The 22,822-nt window shown below is 40.5% G+C and overlaps 1 long non-coding RNA gene across 2 annotated transcripts; it reads right to left on the bottom strand.

Moving 5' to 3' along the window:
* Positions 1-706: 706 nt before the first annotated feature.
* Positions 707-22,372, bottom strand: LOC137859216 (uncharacterized). 2 transcript variants are annotated; one of them, XR_011098195.1, is made up of 5 exons: positions 22,119-22,372; positions 12,081-12,253; positions 9,154-9,414; positions 8,515-8,715; positions 707-4,957 (listed from the first exon to the last, which is right to left on the bottom strand). It is a non-coding gene; the product is annotated as an uncharacterized lncRNA (long non-coding RNA). The 2 variants fall into 2 exon arrangements; XR_011098194.1 differs by having other exon boundaries at positions 8,515-9,414.
* Between the last annotated feature and the right edge of the window lie 450 nt (positions 22,373-22,822).

The following is a 22,822-nucleotide window of genomic DNA, read 5'->3' as shown; positions in this document are numbered from 1 at the left end:
GGAAAGACCCTTCCCATGTGTCTTCAAGACAGGGACTGGTTGGAGTAGTTATTTTAATGATGAACCAAATCAAACCTTGTTGTCATTCCTTGAGGAATTTGTGCCTTTTTTTAGCTTCCTTCTAGTCTTAAGTGGATAACACCCTGACTAAAAAATTGGACAGATTCAGATTTAGCACCATTCCAGGAGCTTCATTAAATCCCTGCTGCAGCTCTCATCCACCTTATTTACCAAATACCAGCGTATCTGCTGTCACACTATTACACTGCACTGCCACAGGAACAATACGTGTAATGGAACAGGTCTCTGAGAGAAGTTTCCAGGCTATGTTTTGGTCAAACTGAGACCATTTACATGATAAGTACTTATGAGCTGAAGGATGATGAGAACTACTGAAACCCCTGCCCTGCCAAGATACAGAATCACAAAATATCCTGAGTTGGAAGGGACCCACAAGGATCACTGAGTCCAACTCCTGGGTCCATTTTCTCTGGCTTATTTGATCATGGGTCACATAGATTTACACTGGGGCATGTTCTTAAGACCAGAGCAAGAAACACATTGGTAAAATGAAAGATGAACTTTGACTCCACTTTTTCTGAGTGTCTTGGGTCTGTGAGATGCCTTCTGCTACTGGTTTGGCAAGGCCTGAATTAAGCTTCAGTTCCATTGTAAGCAGGGCATGCTTACCATGCTTACTTGCCTGTTAAAACCAGCAAATACTCTTTTCATTTTTTCATTTCTGAACTGCATTTTCTGTAATTTAAACGCATGCTGCAGTGATACTTCTGAAAGAATAAACTAAAACCAAACCTATCAGCTGTATGGACAGTCAAAATTTGCATAAACAAAAGATGTTTTCTAATGTCTTTAAGTTACAGTGTTCAAATTCTTGAAGCTGAACTGAGAATAACTTTTAATATGTCCATGAGTCCTACACATACAGCATATATATCTGATTCTTTTCCCCAGTCAGTGCTGATGACTTTACTGCCATGACAGTACTCTATTTCAGAAAATATCCAACACAATGAACAAATAAAAAACGCAACTCTTCAGTTCCTGTTCTGCAGGTCTTTCAGACCACATGCTGCTGGATTGAGGAGAGAACGAAACCTGGAAGAACATGCACAAACTACCCCTTCCCCCTCTCTTCAGAAGATATTTTTCCCCATTCCTGGCTGTCAGAGAAGAGCTTCATGACTCATCCCTGCTACAGCTCCACTTCTCAGAACTGTTATTCTGCACATCATGGGAATCCCTGAATGATTCCTCCAGAGCTGCTACAGAGAAGATGCAGCCAGTGTGCTGAGGTGGAAATCATGAAAACTAGCTCTACTGTACAGCACGGGCACCATCCACTATACAGCATTGAAGCTATGCAGCATGTGCCCTTTGTGTGCTACTTTACATGGTCATTACAGTCATTTATACAGCCACACTCAATTGAGTTGTGTGACATCTAGTTTACATCTTGTCTTGGCTAACTAGAAGATTTGGCAACTGTAGAAGACTTTTAGCACTTCCAAGGTTAGACATCAATCTCATGCTGTTTCTTGTTTCAGTTCATTCTTTTTCTTTACTACTTCTTACACCATTAAACTGCTAAGAAGTTCCTTATCAATCAGATTATTTTATATGGCATTATATACTGAGCCTGTGCTACAGCTCACAGAATACTGATTCTGTGTCTGAAGTGTTCCTCTGTCACATTTGCAAAGAGATTAAGCAATTTATTTATCCATATTTATGCTGAGGCTGTGTTTTATTTTCCTTACTTTTCTTACTGATAACCTTTCTTCTCATTTTATGATGGGATAGGTAAGCTTTTTTTTTTTCCACCATTGCTCCTGAACTCTCCAGTCCTATGTCACACCCAATCCAGACTCCATATGATTTATGACAACCTTCAAAAATAACAGGACCTGTTTGGGCTGTGGAGTCAACATAGGGCAGTGCTGAGATCAGAGCAGCTCTTCTGGGAAGAACCATGAACTTTTAGGCATTACTTAAAGGCCAAAGCACTGGATTGTTAAGAATAAGCATTCCAAAAAAAAAGTCATGACAAAAAAAGTGGCCAAGAATATGTAAGAGACTTTTAAAATAACGGTTTTGGGAAATGTCACTGGAATGACTGAACGCTAATGTACTTCATCCAAAATATGCACATAATTTGCTGAGATGTTTTGAAGTATCTAACCTAATCCATATCTCCAAAGGACTATGAAGAGCAAAGGATTCACAAGTTGGCTTCAAACTGCATGCCACTTGGCTTTCTCAATGTTAGATGTCTCCTAATTCACCTTGGCTACAAAAAAGTATCAGAACAGAGGAAAACAGAAGTCCCATTTTTCCCCAGTTGTCTCAAATATATAAGAAATACCCACAGAAACAGCATTCACTCTGAGCAGCTCAAAGTTGGAAATGACAGAGGAGAAAGCAGAAAGACCCAGGTGTATTAAGTTCACAAAAGGCAACATTGTGACTCATCTCAGGAAAAGATGAATTCAAGCAGAAGGCCTTGCCAGTAGAAAGAGTGGAGTATTAATGCTCCAATATTTGCATTAAGATCTCATCTTCTGTACTGCAAATATTGCAGTACAACTGTGGCTTCTTACATTCAAATGAGAACAGATGCGAAGAATGGCTACTAAGATGGCAAACAGAGAGACTTTTCACCCAAGGAACCTAAGAGTTTGGTTTGTTTAGTCAAGCAAATTTAAATATGGGAGGGAAAGACATAAGTGCATTCTACAAACAAATTAGGGATGTATTGGAGCTGCTGAAGCAAAGAAAAGAGTTGACAAAAGAGCAAATAAATATAAACTGGCCAGGAGTAAATTTAAACAGGGAATGAGATTGCTAACCATCAGAAGAATGGAGTTCTTGAATAGCTTTCAAACAGAAGCAAAGTGGGTAGGTGGGCTTTTAGGCACATAATACATCTACGAAACCACTATCTGCAACATCGGGCAAAACTTCATCATTCAAGAAGTCCATATAGACCTGTTTCATACACCCCTAAACTAAGTAAGGAGAAAAATATTGCAGAGCAGACTAGAGACCCCAGAATTATTTTGATTTGATATTTTACTGAAGTCAAAACAAAGCATTAAAAAAAAAAAAAAAAAAAAAAAAGACACTGTAAAGCAGTCTAAGGATGCTACTGACAAGTGGAATGAGTAGAAAGGTTTCTGTTTTCTTCAGTGAGAAGGTCTTGTCTCCCCAGTACCTAACTGTGGAAAGGCAGCAGTATAAGGGAGCAAGATTGATTAGAGTCTGGTAACTGTTCAGGTTCTACCTTAATAACAAAGAAGTCTTTAAGAATTCTCCCACATGAATTAAGATTTCTGCACAAAATATGCCACATGCTTAAACAAACAGACTCTTATTTTCTGCATGTTTTTCTTCTGTCCTGCACCTTAAAATAAATAGGAGGGGAGGGGGGATCTAATCTGAATTGAATGAGAGTGTTGCATTAGGGAAAATACTGAATGTTCCCATTCTTGAAGACCGCAATTACTAATAGATGGTGGTAATAAGAAAAAGGGAATTAGCTGCTTAATGTAGCTGCTCTGAGACTGGAAATTCTGGGCCAGAAAATACCAAGCACACATAACTGTCCCGTCATTTAGCATTCTAGCAAAGACTGGGATCTCAAGTGGCTGAAGACTAGACTGCAGGGGAAGGGGAGGAGGCAAAGTCACTGAACTCCTAATACATAGAATCCAATGTATCACATGAACCGGATCCTGAGGAAAAGGGCATTAAGAAACAAACTACTTCTGTGTATGCACTAAGACTGATGATCCCTGTCAGCCATGGTTTCCTGCAGGTATGTTCACTGTGACAGATAATAAGGGTTAGTGAAGTTTTAGTAGTGAATGTTTACTTGATGTCTGACCAAAACACTTGAAGTGTAGAACATGTCCCAGTACAGTGCACAAGATCCCAGCTCTGTGCTGGGAATCTACTTGCAGGAACAGGATAAGAAAAACAGGAGTCAAAAACAAAAAGTCCTTCCCCTCTCTTAAATGGACACCATAGAGGAAGAGGAGTCCCTTGCAAAAGTGGATGAAGTAATTCTAGTACCTGAGTGAAGGAAGCAGTGGTGCTTCCAGAAATCACTTGGAAGAACCTCTGTGACTTCCAGGCACGGTACTCTTAAAAACGTGAAGCACAGAGCCACTAGATGGGTGATTCTGGGAAGCACTTGTGGAGGCTGTCTAGCCCAAAGCTCTGGTCAAAGCAGGGTCAGCCAGAGCAGTTTGCTCAGGATTATGTCCAATTTGATTTTGAGCACCTCCAAGCATGGAGATCCCACAGTCTCTCTGGGCAGTGTATTCTTCCCGGTGTTAGATCACCCTAACAGTAAAAAAAAAAAAAAAAAAATTTTTAGGTTTAAGTTGAATTTCCTGCATGTCAGATTGTGCCCATTGCCTCTTGTCCTCTCCTTCATTGGACACCACTGCAAGGAGTCAGACTTCATCCTCTTTACTCGGCCTCCATCAGGTGTTTATACAGGTGATAAGATCCCCCTGAGCTTTCCCTTATGAAGGCTGAACAGTCCCAGCTGTCTTAGCCTCTCCTTGTATGTCAGATGTTCCAAGCCTTTAACCATCTCAGTGTCCTTAGAGAACAGATTTTTTCACCTCTGTAGTGCAGTTTTGTAAATGGGATAATACATGCTACTTGCCACTTTTTATTTAAAGGGGCAGATGGTACGTCTTCTTATCCATTTTCCATTGTGATTATTGTTAGAGATTACAAACAGGTTTTGTGCTTTGAAGAGGCAGCATATATGTATAATTTAACGCTTTCTGAGTATTAGCATTGAAGAAATACATGTTCTTATAGATATTTGAATGATTCAAACCAAAAAGGTTTACTATATTCACACTCTTATTTTCCAGAGCAAGTTGTCCCTCCATGATCTATTGCAATTGACATTCTTTTCCTAAAAAAAAAAAACAAAAACAAAAACAAAAACAAAACAAAAAAAAAAAACAGGGTCTAATATCAAGATGTTAATAAATCTCTTCTAAATGTAGTCTGTCCTGAAAAATTACTCTAATTCTTTGAAGTCACTTGAACAGCATTAAGAACAAGTGGGCAGGCTTCACAGGGTTTGCAGATAATATGCCATATTTTTAGAAAGAAGTTTACTCATGTATTTGTGAATAGAATACATTATGATTTCTGCCATCTGTGGAAATGCACATTAAAAGAGACAAAGATTGCTCTTGTCATATTTCCTGTACGGTTTTGCAAATGTATAAAGAAATTTGTACACCATGAAGTTCAATGCTTTTGAGAGAGTAAAATGACCAAATTTTGAGACATAGAATCACAGAATCACAGAATCTCTAGGTTGGAAGAGACCTCTGGATCATCGAGTCCAACCTCTAACCTAACACTAACAGTCCCCAAACATACTAAATAACTACTGAGAACAGCTGATGCTTGTATAGTCTGACCACAGCAATTAAAGGCAAGTTAGTTTAAAAGTAAAAGGTGGGTTGTAAATCATATTAGTTTTGGATAATGAGCCTTAGATAGCATAATTTGAAACATCAGCCTGTATTTAGTGAGACGGCAGCATAACAACTTTAAATTTAATTGACACAGTTAGAGTCAGTACTGCTGGGGTAGCAAAACTGGAAGTAAAGACTTGGTAAACAGTGTTTCTCTCATGTCTCTCACAATCTCCTGTAGGTTAGAATTCCAGATCTGAGCAATCCAGAATAAAAAATTAAGTAGTCATAGAAACCAAGAATCTACTTTAAATTGATCAGATCATAAGAAACTCTCCTTGTGAGTCACAGCACAGATTTTGGAGAAAGAGTTGGTGGGCTTGGTGGCAAGGAAATGGGAATTCGGTGGAAGATCTCCTGCAGCAGTTCCCTACAAGTTCTGTCCCATTGTGGGCAGCCAGTTTCCATGCCACCAAGTTTCCATGCAGTTTCCATGCCACCAAGATCCTGGAAGCTTGGCAGAACTAGCATAGAGGACCCTGACTTTCAGATTCATAGTAAGATCAGCAACATTATTGTGAAAGATTACAAATTTCCTTCTGATGGGTGATCTGTGAAAACATCCCATCTGACCTTGCTCCTCTCCCTTATCCTACTTGTTTCAGTTTACTGCCACACTAAAGCAGCCCCACATGGTGGTTTGAGGCAAACACGTCAGTCAGTTTTAAATACAGTTGAATTTCTACCTCAAGAGTATTTTGCTGTCAATCAAGTACCTGTGCACAAATCATCAGATCTGACAACCCTGGTTGATGGTCCCACAGTACTACATTACATTCCGTGCAAGGTAGAACACAACTCCATGCAAAGTATTTTATGTTATCCATATAGCATATAAAGAGCAGAAGCAGCTGTTTTTGTGTATACCTTTAAGGGAAACTTAATTGAAATCAAAGGAGCAAAGTAAATGAGAAATCACTAGAAAATCTGAAAACTCCCTGATTAGTCAGAACAAGTAACTGAAATGCGTGTTCAGAAAAATTCTTAGCACGTGGTGTTGGCACTGTGGGGATTCTCTAGTTTATTGAGAACTGAACAGGGTCATGGTAAAAGGTGGGAATCCCCACCAATTCAGAAAGTACTTTATGAAAAAAGATAAATGATTTTTTTTTCTTTTGCTGTATTTTACTCATACAATTGAGCGAATGCATGACTTTATATCCATGCACAGTCAAGCATCACATCCTTCACCTAACTTGCCATTGGATATTTTAAGAAATGTCAAATAATACTGTACTTCCTGTGAAGAATAGCTGCCTGCCCAGTTGTAGTTAAAACAAGACTAGCACCTTATCATGCTTAGGCAGAATATTAGAGTGAACCAAGAGAAACAAATTTTATTTCCCTTTCTGATGATGAATATATGATCTGAAATTCACTATTTTTTGTGTCACCTGTATTTCCAGTCATAACCTGCCAAAATCATTTTCCCACAACTGTAAGAGGCTTTTTTTTTTTCACAAGAGATGGAAATTGTGACCCAAGGTCTGTGCATTATTGCTCCACTGTGTATTTTATTCCACAATAAACACCTACTGAATAGTAATAACTGAACTATTGCTAATTCTGTATCTGATGTATAAAGATGAAAGCTCAATCTCCAGTCCTCTGAAAGCTTATTGAGTGAATTACAGAGGGTTGCAAACTGGTGGTGACTCTGTGGGTGAAAGCCTAAACCATCAAAAGTTTCAGGCCTGGATTGATTTTTACTTCTCCCTTCTGCTACTACTTTGGCATCTTAAAGAGAAGTGATACATGCTGAAGGATTCTTGTGAGCTATGCAGGGCAATGACACCTGAGAAGACAGCTGATACTTTGCAGAAAATTAAGTTGTGCCTGCTGGTTTGTTTGTTTCACAGAATCACAGAATTGTCTAGGTTGGAAGAGACCTCCAAGATCACCGAGTCCAACCTCTGACCTAACACTAACAAGTCCTCCACTAAACCATATCCCTAAGCTCTACATCTAAACATCTTTTGAAGACCTCCAGGGATGGTGACTCCACCACTTCCCTGGGCAGCCCATTCCAATGTCTAACAACCCTTTCAGTAAAGATGTTTTTCCTAATATCCAACCTAAACCTCCCCTGGCGCAACTTTAGCCCATTCCCCCTTGTCCTGTCTCCAGACACATGGGAGAATAGAATAGAATAGAATAGAATAGAATAGAATAGAATAGAATAGAATAGAATAGAATAGAATAGAATAGAATAGAATAGAATAGAATAGAATAATTGTTTGTTTGTTTGTTTGTTGTATGCAGTGGAGAAAGGACAGTTTGTGTGCTTGATGAATGAACTGAAAATGAACTGAAGCTTGATGAATTTATGAAAGTGATTGTATCATGACAAAAGCCAAGGAGAAGATTCACTGTCCAGCAAGGTCCTACTTCCCAGTGCTGTTCCGGCTTCTCACTTAGCATTTGGAACAGTCAAAAAAACAACTTGCAGACCACTTTGTCACATGCTCTGCCAGTATTTTGGTGATTTGAACACCCAGGGGTGCCATTGGTGCCTACATCACCAGTCTACTGTAGAGCTTCATGTTCTGGCAGCCCTCTAAGTTTCATTTCTTCCTCTGCAGCTATAAGAAATTTGGCATTGACCCAGGTGTTGAAACATTACACAATTATTTATAAAGAGACACTTACCAAAAAGAATAATAATAATTTAAAAGAAATCCATATATCAGACTCCTTTACCCTCTAGTTCCTTTACCAGGAACAACAGGAAGGAATGTTAACAGAACAACAGAAGATATTTTGTTATGAATATGAAGTGAACACAGCCTTTTTCAAAGAACATTCTGCCTTTTATTTGCAGTACCCTCACATTTAATTTATGCAGTATTCAGCAAATACATTCATTTTTATTTCCTCTCTCTGCTTTGATCACAAAATAATTTCAAAGAATATTCCATGTGCACCGTTCACATGAGTGCCATCATTTACTTGACGTGAGTAATTCCCCACATGTACTCACCAGCCCAGGGGAGCACAAGAAGATTTCTGCCATCAGTTCTCTCATGTGGATGGAATACTGGGAAGTGAGGAATGAAGCACTTTCTGTTAAGTCTGTACAACCACAGACACCATAGGCACAACCAGGAACAGCAACGACACTTGCAGCTTAGAAATCTGACTTCCATGGAATTGTGCCAGTGAGAATCAGTCTCTTGAAACTCTAGGAAAAACAAACAAACAAACAAAACAAAACAAAACAAAAACATACAAAGGAAAGCCCAAAGAGAGACAAAATTAATTCATTCAGAAACCACAAAAGAAGAAGGGAGGTAATTGTTGCCCTAATACCTATTCTGAAGTCCCATTCAAGTATGTTTATTGACTATATTAAGGATCAAAATGCCTTCAGCAATTGTGTTTTGCTGGTATCTGGTTTACCACAATATGAACAGAATTCAGATGCTCTTAAATGAGGTTGGAAAGGAACATACCAAACTATGTAAGAACAAAGTTGTACTGGAAAGACAAACTGAGAAGACTACTCTCTGCAACAGCTCAGAACAGTTTTCAATGTGCCATTGCTATTTAGATAACTTTGTGACAGGCACTTTACAAATTACCCAGAATTTATGGGCCAGATCATGACACCATTACTCACGCTGAAAAACAGCATCCCGCGGCAGCAGCCCCACTGAAGCCAGCAGACTGCCAGACCTGCAGTCACAAGCAAAGGTTTCACAGTCTGGCTGTCACGGTGCAGATAATCTACGAACCCACAGACGTGCAGTCAGGTTTTGCAGCAAAGGTACACAGCAAATCTGAAGAAATATTTTCCAGCAGTCAAGTGGGGAAGGGGTGGAGGGGCAGGGAGAGATGTTGTAGGCTCCTTTAATGCTTTGTTAGCCCTCCTGGCTCCACTCTTAAAAAAAAAAAATATCTCAGGAGATCTAGGAATTTTTTATTCCTCCCTTTTCTTTTCTTAGAGTAAGATCAACTGCAGTACTTCTGAGGAATAAAAGACAAACATGCTAAAGTTAAGAATATTGCCTTATCAGTCAGCTACATGCAAAGAACAGAAGAGTTGTCAAGACAATATTAAAGGTTTTAATGACATGACAATGCTCCTTTGGGAGGATACAGGCTCTCTAAATCTTTTTGAATGTGAGTCTAAGTTACAAATTGCCCACATCTTGTTCCTGTGTTCTCCTTTATCTCTTCCTCCACTCTTCCTCTATGATTGCTGTAGTTTTTGTATTTGTGTTTTCTCTGTGGAGTTAAACTCTAATTGTAGTTGATCCTAGCCATATTAGCTTCTTTTTTATGAAAGGGGAAGACTACCACAGCAACAAATTTCTTTGTGACATGATTTATCTCATTCTTCTTTATGGTACTGAGATTTCTTTCCCTTTTAATTACCCAACAGAAGCAAAGTCTCATCCTTTCTTCATCTTTATGTACTTTGCTTTCAAGCAGTTCCAGATGACAGCATGTAAGAAAGTTTTCCAGCTAAATACAGCCACCTTCTCTTGTATTTCTGGTCTGACTTGCTCTACAGAGAGCAGGCTAGAGTTTGTATTGACCACCCAGTAATTGTGTCTTCTGCTATAAGTGCTTCTTGTGGTAATATTCCTTTTCTCCATATTAAGTTTGCTCTTCCTCACATGCTCTGTGATGATCCCTGGACTTACAGACCTTAGGTGTGGAATGAGATCTCAATGTCTCATGTCTCATATGCTTCTCTGCCTATTTTCTGGTGTGCTTGGCAGCATTTACCAGCTGACTCCTTCACCCTTCAACCCTACAGCACTCAGGGTGTCAGAGCGCTTCCTGCTCCATGCCCTACCTTTGTCTCCTCCTGGTCTGCACTGCAGTGTCCACACAGCATACACTTTATAACTCAAAGAGCCTGGAAGTGAGATGTAATTTGATGAAATTGTCACAAGACAAATTCAGCCATTTCATTTCACTCCACCTTGTGCCCCTTTTCATGATGTTTATCAATGTTTCCATGGGAATTGTGTTCTTCCATTCAAGACCAAGAGCTAATATTCAAATTTTGTAGGGGTGAAGGTTTCTTTGTCAAGGAGCAGTTGTGCCAGCAGATTCACATGATCGCAAAACGACGCTAGGAAGCTCTGAGCTGGATCACCCACAGGCGGACACCAAATTTGCCCGAATGCTGAGTGACAACAAAGTTTGCTTTCAAGGACTTGCATGGCTCCCAGACTGTAGCCAACTCAGGGCCTGCCCTGGTGTTAGAGAATAAACACCACTCTGTGGGATGTTTGGTATGTTCAACCATTTCTGCTATCTCCTATTTTCAGTGAAGCCTACAGAAACTGCTGCCACTTTCTCCGTGGTGCAGTGACCTGCCTCCTCTCTTCAAGGTGCTGCTGCACCGAAGCTGGCAATGCTCCTGCCTGTGGGAATGGCAAGCAACTCCCCATTTTCTGCGTGTGTCTGAGAGGGCACTACCTCTTCCATTTTTAAGAACTGTCTGGGAAAGGATTATATTTGGATGGGAAAAGGTTGTTGTTTGCTTGTTTGTTTGTTTGTTTTTGCACTGAAGTGTTTTACGGAGCTTTCCATTTCATGGCATTCCATTTCCTCCTCCATCTCTCCTCTGGAGAACTTTCTCCAGTCAATCTCTGGCACCCCAACACCTCCTTAAGAGCTGAAGAGGCCACGGCTGATAAGCATCCATAAACCGCCATGGTGCCAGCTCTGACAGATTTTGAGTGCTATGAGTGGTGCCCCTCCAGCCCTGACACTCAACAGCTCTCAGCTGGATCTCAATGGGGCTGGCGAAGCAGGGGACAATTGCAACACACACAGCCAGTGCTGATGGGGCCCTGCTCAGGCATTGGGAAAATATTACTGTAATGAATAGCTGAGTGACATTTAGAAATGTAAAGGCTTTTGTACAGTTAGGGAAATGTCATGATGCATTCTCTTTTCAAGGAATCGTGTGGGCTATGCTTCACAAATTAATGTTTGCACAGAGGAGAGAAATGCTGGAGAAGGAGCCTTCCCTTTGTTTGCAGAAAACAGAAGCAAACACCGTCTTTTAGGTGAGGGTAAATATGTCAAACCCCTGACATCAGAGGGGAAACTCCCTCTGTCTGTGTCGTCTTCACCTAACTCTCATCGTTTTAATGAAGCCAAAGGTTGCTAAAAAACATATGGAATGAAAAATAAAATATTTCATAGCTCTGCAACAGTTGGAAGGGAATTTTAGCTCATTCTTCATCTCTTTCACGTGCTGTGTTGAAATATGAGGCCAAGAAGGAGGCCAAAAGACCTAAATGGCCTATCATGAGGTAATTCAGCCACAAACCCTGAACAGGAGAGCACAATGATAGCAGTGTGCTGGCTGTTTCCACAGAACTTGAAATATCAGAGCCCAATAGACCCTAAAACGCACAATTAAAAATGAAACAACTCCTTGGGGCCAGGAGATTACTCAAATCTCCCCCTCTGCAAATGTTCAACTCAAGTGTCCTATAAAATCGTTAATTGCTTGTGGCACCTGCACAGTGTAGCTGCTGAGAAGAAACCCATAAAAGAACAAGGGAGGTTCCTTACCCATTTTTACTATTGTGTCCTCCAGTGACTGTCATATGAGCCTGTGCTTTATGCCATGGACTGGAGATTCAAGCAGCAGCAAGCAGCATATAATTGGTCTTTTCAGCTCTGGGAGAGGCAGCATTGCACAGCCAACCTTTGGTGTACAAGAAATGGAGTTCTCCAGCAGGACCCTGCATGGAAGGCACCAAAAAGGAAAGGGGGTCAAAGCAACAGACTGCATGGGGTCCATCTCTTGAGCAAGCACGGCTCTACTGCTGTGTTTGCTGCCTCCTTGAGGCCCTCCTAGAAGGAAGGAAGTGGTTTGATGCTTGGCCACAAGGGCACAGGTGGGTGTCCATTGTTTTGTACCCCACGGTTCCCCCAGGCGCTGTGGAGCAACCAGCCTCAGCTGCTGGAGGGACTCTGAGCAGCTTCAGACATCTAACAGAAATCGTGTTAATGTCTGTGGTCAGCCAGGGAAGAGTCCTGAAGTGCAGCCCTGAGACTGAAACCTGAGGCCAGCACACTGGAACAAAGCTGTCTGAAACACTGGGCAGCACAGTAGCAAAAACAGTGTTTTTGTCAATTGCAAATACATACACACAGCTGCACTACCCATGGCACAGCAAACACACAGAAGAAATCAGGGGAATTAACAAACAGCCCAGCCCCCTAGGACATTTACTTGCAGTGAGGGCTACCTGCTCTGTTTGTCCCAGGGCTTTTGTGTCTGGCAAGTAGTTGACTGAAGGGAGGCAGGGTGGGTGTCATAGCCATGATATGCTTATTTTGCATACTGGAGCCTATTATGATTGCTAATGTGGCATTTACAACTGAAGGATTAGATTGTAGAAAAACAAAAATCAGAAAGGAAAAATCAGCTGTACTATATAATCTGACTTTGCAGCTTGACTGAATCAGCAAAGCAAAGAGAAAAATAGACATTTTTGGAAAGCATAAGTACATACGGAATAATCTGATATTAAATAAATATAAAACACATGCACAATTTAAAAATTGAGAAGTCTATCTTAAATGTTACCTTTAAAATATTAACATAGGTTAATATTCATAGTTTACAAAGTGCATAAATGAAGTTATTCATACCCCATATAGATCAGTTATGCATACCTCTACAGTGCCGGTCAATTTAGTTGCTCTCTTCAAATTACTCCTCTCAATAACTCAGATGCAAGAGAAAGGGGTGTTAGCAATCTCATAGGACTGACTTGTGTTTTAGTAATAACAAAATGTTCATTTAAAGACAGTCGGTCTGGAAGTGAAGACGGTAGCCATCTCAACCAGACGGTGGCACTATAAGCACTTACTATCATAAGTGCATTATAAGTAGGGAAAAAAAAAAAAAAAAAGGAGGAAAATAAACCAGTGTAACCACTGCAGTATCATTTTACAGCATTGCATCTTTTAATTTATGAGAAACCTTCACAGATGGCTAAACATACATGAATTGGCTGTGTTATTGAGCCCAAACCATTAGTTTAATGAACAGCATGCTAAAATGAAATAGTGTAATAGTGTCTCATGACATTTTAAAAAATGCTTTCAAAAGGAAAACAAAACCCTTTTTTTTTTTTTTTTTTTTTTTTTTTTTTACCATTCCAACATTTTCAAACCATTCTCAAATAGTGGAGAGGAATCCCAGTGGGCTGCCAGATGACCTGTCTTACCACACCACTAACGTAAGGTCATTGATATCAAAATATATCAAACATATAAAATACAGGGCACTGAACCCAAAACTGTTTCTTGAGCAGATTAAGTGGTGGAGTGTCCTGGATAGCAATCTGGTATAAAATATATAATCAGCAGCAATTTGTGAAACATACAGATTACATGTTTGCCATGGAGTATAAAGCAGAAATTTAAAGAAGACATAAAATCTGGGATGAAAGCCTGGCTCCTTTGGTGGCAGTGGCACTTTTCCTGTTGACTTTTGTGTGGCCAAGTCAAAGCAAAATATACAGGGCTTGACTGCTTCACAGAAGTGTGAATCCGTTTGCATCAGCAGAACTGTTCCTGATTTACAAGAGGAAAATTGAGAATCTGGCAGGAGAATCAACCAGAAAAGGTGTCTAAAAGTACAATGAACATTCAGCATATTGGAGGGGAAGAGAAGAAGCATGCAGCCATCTGGACATCACATTAAACAAGTTCCCCTGCTAACAGTGAAGTTATTTAACACTTTCCTCCTGCTTTAATTGCATTTGACACTGCTTCTTCAGAGTCTTCTTTTCTTTCATTCAATGATCATTTTTGTGTAATTATTCCTTTATAAGAAGTATTTTTTCTTTTCCTGGGTTAATCTCTCAACTTTTCTACTTAATTATTTTCTTCTTGTGGGAAGTGGAAAACATCAATTTTTTGGTCAACATTCCTTCTCTGACATCAATAAATAAAATAAAAAATGAAAACACATTCACATTTACTGCTCTAAATTAATTGATTTCAAAGGATTTACCAAATGACCTCTGCAATGTCACTGCTTTACAGATGGGAAAACATGAGAGAACTCAGAATCAAAACAATGATTTAGATACAGAGCCTGCAAACACTTGTTCATATGAAAAACTTTATGAGAACATTTGATGTGGCTACTTAGATACATCAAGTTAATTGTGTGCAAAAGTGTTTGAGGACCAGGTCCTTGTCTCCAGCAGCAGCTGTAACTGCCTTCTCAACTGCCTTCTCTGCTCCTTCTCCAGTTTCCTTAAAAAAATAAATGTAATTCTTGAGGAAAATATCACTTTTAGGAGTAGCTCCTAAGAATAAGAAGAGGGAGGAAGGTAGTAAAATCCAAAGCTATGATAAAAATCTTTTTCTCACCTGCAGAAGAATTCAGATTAAGAAATAAATAAAAGATTCTAGTTTCCTCTTTAATCATAAAAATTATGGTTTAAAAAAAAATCTTTTTCACATTGAAAAGTCAAAAATTTTGTTGCCATAATATTTTCAAGTTTAGTAGCAGCATCATGTTTGGGGTTACACATGAGGTTTTACCACATGACATTTCAAATGCTGAGAGATTTGGCTAATATCAAGAATTTGCATTGATTTGTTCATATCAAACTCATGATTATTCACAAATGAGAAATATAATGAAATAAAATGAGAAATATAACTGAACTATGGGAGGCCAGCAGCTATAATTCCAAATCAACCATATTTTATAGACACACAACTCACACAGGAAAAATCTCAATATGTGGGTTCTTATTCCAGTTCTCCGAAATGACAAACAGCATGGTGAAAGCAACAGTTTGCCAAAGCCTAATGAATGTGAAAAATGTTGGTTCTGTCCTTCCTGGACTTCCTCCAGTCAGGCATATTGCTCCAGAACTTCTGGGACTTGCATCTTCTGTGAAACACATAGCACATAAACCTTCCCAGCTACAGAAGAAAACAAGCACTGCCATCTCAGAAGGAAGATTCTTTAAAGCTGACAACATTACTATGCATACTCACTGGACTAAATCCTGCTCTTAGGAGGGTTCGTTCATTATTATGATCGGCAAACCAGTCTGCCCTATTGTGCCTTTATTTTTTTTTCCTCTCTGAGTCAAATAAAAGGCAAAAGCAGATGAAATAGAGCTCTAGTGTTCAACAGAAGGAAAGTGACTGGAGCAACTAAAGCATCATATTTATATCATTTAGTGATCTGAAAAAAAAAAATCATTCTGAAATTAGAACATATTTTCTCTGTAAAGCTGAAATCACTTCCAAATGACATAGCTTTCTACAAAAACATATTATATATATATGTATATATATATATATATATTTACTCCTGGACTAGTGAAAAAATGGGGATTTACCCTGGCTTAGGTTTACAAGATCCAATTATTGCTGTGATCAGTTCCCTCATTGAAACAAAAATGCTCTGAATCAAGGTGAGGGGACAGCGGGTACTGGTCAACAAACATGAACTATATATATGTGTACATGTATAAGTGTAAATGTATATGTATATATTTTTATACATCTTATTTATTTATTTGCTTATTTATTTTTCTTCCTAGAATGCAAAGAAAACTAAGGACATGTCTCAGAGTGAATAATCAGACTGACTATGATTTTCTTTGAGGAAACAGAAAATGAGGAAATGTCATCACAATTTGCTTCTTGATTTGCTTGAAAAAAAAAATACTTTTACTTCTATTTTCCCATTGAGAAAACACATAACAAAATACATCCTCGTGGGGAGAATGATCTCACTTCTGCACACTCTGAAATGTTAGTCATTCCCACTTTGTTCCTCTTGTTCAACAGCTTACCCTTGCTCAATTTAGGAAAAATTGGTTCAGTGGGACTTGATCAGGCTACCAGATAGGGGTTTCCAGTAGGGAAATAGTTTACATTTCTCTCTGATATTGTACCACTCTACTTGTTGGAGCCATACCATTCAAGAGTTCTTCACTCACGACATTGTGGGCAAGTCGTGATGAATTAATGGACAGCTCAAACTCAAACCAAGATCTTTGTGCAGAAATACATCACAGAAGAGCTTTGATTCAACACAGACTCTAAACAGTTGTCTTCATGTCAGAATAATTTCTCCTGCTTCTTAGGTTCCCTCCTAGATCTTTTATCTTCCTCAGCAGTGGGCATATGAAAAAGGAAGCCCATATGGAAGAATCACACAGGAATCTAGGCAATATTCTAGTTTTGTAATGAACATCATTCAGTAGCAAAATTTAAGCATGTTGTGCTCTGCAAGCTTTGTCTGGTCATCTGTGCATGCTTTCCTGGGGGTTTACCATGTTCTTGCTGCTGGTCAGCAGCAAGACCGCAACTGCTGCAATCAGGAGCAGGATTGGGCCCACGTGAGGTCACTCTCTCCACAAGAGGATTGTGAGAGGTTGTTTCATAAGGGAGCACTGCCAGGAAGGGAACCAAATCATTCTTTCAGGCCTATTTCATGTGCTAATTTTGGATCTTTTTAGTAACCAAGAAGAGTTATTTCTTTTCCCAGATTCAGTCATTATCTTCCTCCTTTTACTGCACTTTTATAGTTCAGGTTAATCCAGATACTATGATATGAAGTGGAATAGCAAACTCTTGTCTGGCCAAGCTCCTTTCCTACGTAGAGCTCAGAGCAGAGCAGCTAGGAAATATGTGTGTGTGTGTGTATATATATATATATATTTCTGTTTTCTGCCAATTGGTGATGATTTTTTTTCAACTCATGGGCTGCTGGGCAGGGAGAAGCATTCTTCAAGCAATGAACACTGGAGAAGATCTGGAGAGCTCAGGACAGCAGAACCACCCTGCCTGGAGCTGCAGGCAGCATGTGAGTGTCATATTTCTCCTAGAAAACTGGTGCACTGTACAAGTTACATGGGTCCACTTGTAAAACAGTCTGTGAAGCCTCGAAAACTGCCCAGAGACAGCCTCCAAATCCCTAGCACTTCACTGCAATACAGTGCAGTAGAACACTCCCAGCGTAAAGCTGCCTCAAAATCAAGTGAGCAGGGGATTAAAGAAGACCATGAAGATCCTGTATATAGGAAATATGCAGATTTCTTCAGGTTTTATTTCACCATATCTGTCTGGAGTCCAGTTTTAACTGGACTCTTAGTTAACTAGGAACAAATTTACTCTTATCTTCATATTAACACTGTAATGTAAACTCTCCGAAAAAATGCTGGTTTGCTCAGCCTGCAGTGTTATGTTCATTCAGCCTTGTTTCAAAGTGTTTTTATCAGCATCATGATTCCTGGCCTGTTCTTCTCAAAGCCAGGAACACTACAATTCATGGGGTCCCTCGGTTACTGGGTATCAAAGACTCTGGTGATGGATGGGACCTCCTTGTCCTGCATGTACCTTGACAGTGTTTTCAGGCAGATCTTCTCCATGATATTCCCAGGCACAGAGGTGAGGCTCACCAACATGTAGTTCCCCGGGTTCTGCTTTCTACCCTTTTTTAAAATAGGAGTGATGTTTCCCTTTTTCCAGTCATTACGGACTTCAGCTGGCTGCCAGGGCTTTTCAAATATGATGGAGAGAGGCTGGGCAACTACATCAGCCAGTTTCTTCAGGACCTTTGGATTCATGACATCAGGCCCCATAGACTTGTACCTGTTCAGTTTCATTAGGTGGTCTCAAGCCTGCTCTTCATTTACAGTGGGAGAGACTTTTCTCCCCCAAGCTCCATCTATGGGTTGTCTCTAAAACAAAAGATTTGGGAAGCCTGACCGACAGTGAAGAATGCAGCAAAGAAATTGATGAGTACCTCAGCCTTCTCCATGTCTGTTGTTACCAGTTCTCCCTTCTCATCCATCAGAGGGGGCACACTCTCCTTGGCCTTCCTTTTCTGAGCAATGTACCTATAGAATCCCTCCTTGTTATTCTTTGTATCCCTCTCCAAGCTCAGTTCCACCTGTGCATGGCATTCCTGGTCCCATTCCTGCACATCTGGACAGCATCCCTGTATTCTTCCCAGGCCACGTGTCCCTGCTTTCAATGCCTATGAATTTCCTTCTTGTTCTTCAGTTTGACAAGCAAGTCCACGCTCAACCATTCTGGTTGCCTTCCCTGCTTGATTTCTTACACATGGGGATGGAGAACTTTTGATCTCTAAATGTCCTTAAAGAGTTCCCAGCTCTGATCAGTTCCTCCATCCCTAACAAGAGTTTTCCTGAAGATATCACCTAGTAATTCTTTAAACAGCTAGAAGTTCACTCTTTGGAAGTTCAGGGTCCTGACTTGGCTCTTTACCAGGCACGTATTTCACAAACTCAACCAGGGCATAGTCTCTGCAGTCCAGACTGCCTCCAATCTTCACCTTTTTAATAAGTTCATCTGCATTGGTGAGCACCAGGTCCAATAATTTTTCTCCTCTTGTTGGTTTATCTTATACCTGGACCAAGAAGTTATCATTGACACATGCCAGGAGTCTCCTGGATTGCTTACTGGCTGCTGTATTGCTTTCCCAAAAGACATCCATGTGGTTGAAATCTCTCATTAGTTTGAGAGCCTGCAAGCAGGATGTTTCTTGTAGCTGAAGCAAGAAAGACTTTTCAATAGTCTCCCCTTGATCAGGCTGCCTGTATAGTTTTGGTTTGGGTTTGGTAACTTTATACATAAATGATAAAAACTCTCTAGGCAATGTCTCTAAAACAGAACTGGGATAATTCACCACAATCATCAACAGTCAGGAAATAATACATATCTTCTAGTGGCACCTCAGACACAAAACTCAGCTCTCTCTGGTGCCATAAAGCACAGAAACTGAATCTAGATTAAAAATATATGCTGCAATTGAGTAGTATCACCGCCAGGCTTCAACAGAACTAAATCATCTTTGTACTAATGAAGAAAGCAACCTCAGCTAAAAACAGCTAAAATAAGTGAATGCAAAGCAGTGACACAGAAGTGACTGAAGTGGGAAGATAAAAGACGCTGACAAGAACAAGGTAGGCTGTGGCACAGCCCTTCCTTCACCAACAGGCTGCCTCAGGATAGGAAAGCATGCAAAACCTAGGCAGGCTCTAAGTGTCAATATGTAAGAGGCAAAAATGGAAAGATAAAGCCTGCTGTGGAGCAAAGGGAACAAGTGCATGGTTGCAAAGACAGAGGAGAGGTGCTCAGAGGAGAGGAAGCTCAGAAGAGGAGATTTTGTCTGAATGTTGAAAATATGAAAAAGGGCAAGACAAAATCATTTATTCAGGATACCTAGGAAAAATGACAGATTTTAATTATAAAAAAAAAAAAAGTTTGTGTATGGGGTCTAAGAAAGTGGGATTGCTAGATGGACCACCTCATGCCAAATTAAGGCTCAGGAACAGGAAGACAGATGTAGAAGAAAAAAGGCCAGTCTGAATGACTTTGTGTCCTTGTAGCTACAACTGGCATCTACTCAAGCTCTCTGCCTTTCCCTTTTTGGCAGCTTGTGTGGTGTTGAGCTGAGCTGGACCCCTCTCAAGCATGGCATGGTGTTCACTGCCCAGGGATGAGCCTCTGCACTGCTGTGGCCCTTGCACTGCACCATGGCTCTGGAGGCCAAGAGGATCCTTGCCTTCCCAGGATACTCCCTTTTCAGTTCAGATATAGGTCAGTAATTGGCCAGGAGGGCTGATAAGCAAGCCTAGATTTTATAATCTCATTCCTACTTTCATGTGCACTCTGACTCTCCTGCCAACAACAAGGACATAGGTGAGGAATTTCCAAAGCACCCGCATGGCTTTCATGTCTCTCTGAAAGAGGCAAACTGCACCTGACCAGGGGAGAGGGCCTTAAGGACTCGCATCTATCTCACCCCAGGCCTGAAGGCCAGACATGGTGGCAGACCAGCATGTCACATTTCTGACAACTGAGGATATCCCACGAAATCCAGGAAAAAGGATTTACTAGAGACAGGGGTAACCTGGACAGAAGGAGTCAGAGGAAAAAAAGCAAAGGTGTTCTCTTTTGAAAAACCTAACACAAATATGGCTACTCTTACTGCACTTGAAAGGCAATCTACCCTCAGGGATAAAAACCTGAAGGATTAAGAAAGAATGAGACTCAGCTAGGTAGAGTTGTAACTGGAATGAGAAGTGATTATTTTTATTTTGCACCTTTCTGCCTGACTCTTGAATATCTATGAAAAGAAAATCTTCATTTCAAAACTTCCTGAGGCAGGAGCCACACCTTCTGTCACAGATAAACTCACCCAGGTAATCTCATCAAAGCCAAATATCACTGAGCGTGTTTGCTATACAGAGACCCATTCGTTCCAAACCACTGTTTCCCTCTTCAGTTCATCACCTCCAGGACTTCTGGAGTGCACGTGTATAATCATTACCTCGCAAAACTATTTCCAAGGCATAAGAGACCCCTTGTCCTACAATTACCTATGGCAGTGATTAAAACCTCATTTAATGTAATAGTAAAAATGAATATTTGCACTAAGTATCTGACATCAGCTAGCAGAAGCTCCAATCAAAATTAGAGGCTGTGGTGTGGTTTACTGACAGTCAAAAAGCTCTTCATGAGCTGAAAGTAACTGGGCTGGAAAACCTTTCTGCGTCATATAGAGGAGGCACAAGTTAGCAGGCAAAGTTCAGAGGCAGCTGGAGTTTGCTTGCCTCCCACACAGGCTCATAACTGCATACATAGAGAGAGGGCAAAGCAGTCAGATGGAGCTGCTGGGAATAGCTCAAAAGCCGAAGGAGATCTTCTGTAAGCTTTATTTTTTCCTAGGTCATTCTTAAGCCAAGAGGGATGGTCAGACAGGAGGTAGGGAAGAGGAATGTAACATCTGTACATGAAAGGAAAACATATTAAGGCTAAGATATTAAGGGAATGGGACCATGTACCCACCTCTAAGGTGACCTGTACTAAAAAGAGATGTCTGCATCACAGCATCGTGTGTGGCGATATGTTGCTGTCACACACACTGTATTGAGCAGCAGAAGCCCTATGTAGAAAGCCAAATTTGATGAGTGAGAATGAGTAGGCACTATCCAAATGAGCTATTAGGAAAAGTGATAGATAAGTTTTGTCTAGAAGATCGCATTGTAAGACATGAGAAGAGCAGGGAAGTTACACTTTGAATATACCACATCAGAGCTTTGTTTATTTGGTCCTACATGCGTGTTAAACATTTCTTAAATGGCTAGCTTCCAAAGAAAAGGCAGGGCTTTCATGTGCCCTACCTTTACTTGCCAACAGGTAAGTACCTGCACAGATAGTAAGTTGCACCGGGCTCCTTTCATAGTCAGTGGAGAGAAACTAGCAGGAGGCAGTTCATCTGATCTGATCCATATGTGCAATATAAGATGAGTCATGCCCTACAGGTGTCTGAACCTCCCCATTGACTGCAGATGGAGCCTAGATGACTAACTCTGACACAGTCATTGCGGACACCTACTTTCGGTCAGATGTATCTCTTCCTATCCCCACACACACACACACTCCCCACCTCCCAAGTATCCATATGCCTCAGTATCAAAGAAAAGGTTTGTGCTTTAACACTTTTGTAGAGTTAAAATCACATCTGCTGGTCCCAGCCTTGTAGTCTGATTCACCTGGAGACCCACCTTGTGAGAGACCCACCTGGAAGGACTCTGGAGGCTTTGAAGACATCACGGCTTGCATTTGCATCCTCTTCACCACCCTCAGGTTAGTGCTTCCACTCTTCTCATGTGACAAGGGGGCATTGCTCCTTGTGTTGGTCATATTACCCTACTTGCTCCATCACTGCTTAGCCCTGGCTATGCTTTCTCACACAGAGCTCACTGAAGCAAATGAGGCTCTGCAGAAAGCTGGCCTTTCTAGGTGGTGGAAGGGGCTTCCAAATGGACCAAGGAATCTCACACACAAGCAAACCTGTTGTATTTTAGCAGTTCAAACTTTTATAAAATGTCAAACTCATCAGTCTCCAAGTCTGGTTCAGCAGAGAAGAAAAGCACATGCTTAGTTTCAAGGACTTAAGAAAGCAATTTTCTCAAAGGAGATCCCCATGGGGCATTAGAGCCTTTGTACAGCACTCCAGCTAGAAATATCTGGCCCTACTGAAGTCAGCAGCAAAGCTGCCATTTATTTGACTGTGACCAGAACTTCACCTCAGTCATCTTGTTGTTTTTTTTTTTTTTTTTTTTTTTTTTTTTTGTGGATAGCCAATGGGTAAACATTAAAGTTTGAAGTCACAGTATTTATTATCCTGTAAACAACATTTTGATAAGCCATCCCCTTGCCCTTCCCTGTTCTCAGTTGAAAGACTAACTTTCTTTTACTATGCAGTAAAAATAAACCTCCTG

The sequence above is a fragment of the Anas acuta genome, chromosome 1 (genome assembly GCF_963932015.1).
Source record: "Anas acuta chromosome 1, bAnaAcu1.1, whole genome shotgun sequence".
NCBI lineage: Eukaryota > Metazoa > Chordata > Aves > Anseriformes > Anatidae > Anas > Anas acuta.
Note: the sequence above shows the minus strand (reverse complement) of the source record. Positions and strands in the feature narration are given on the sequence as shown.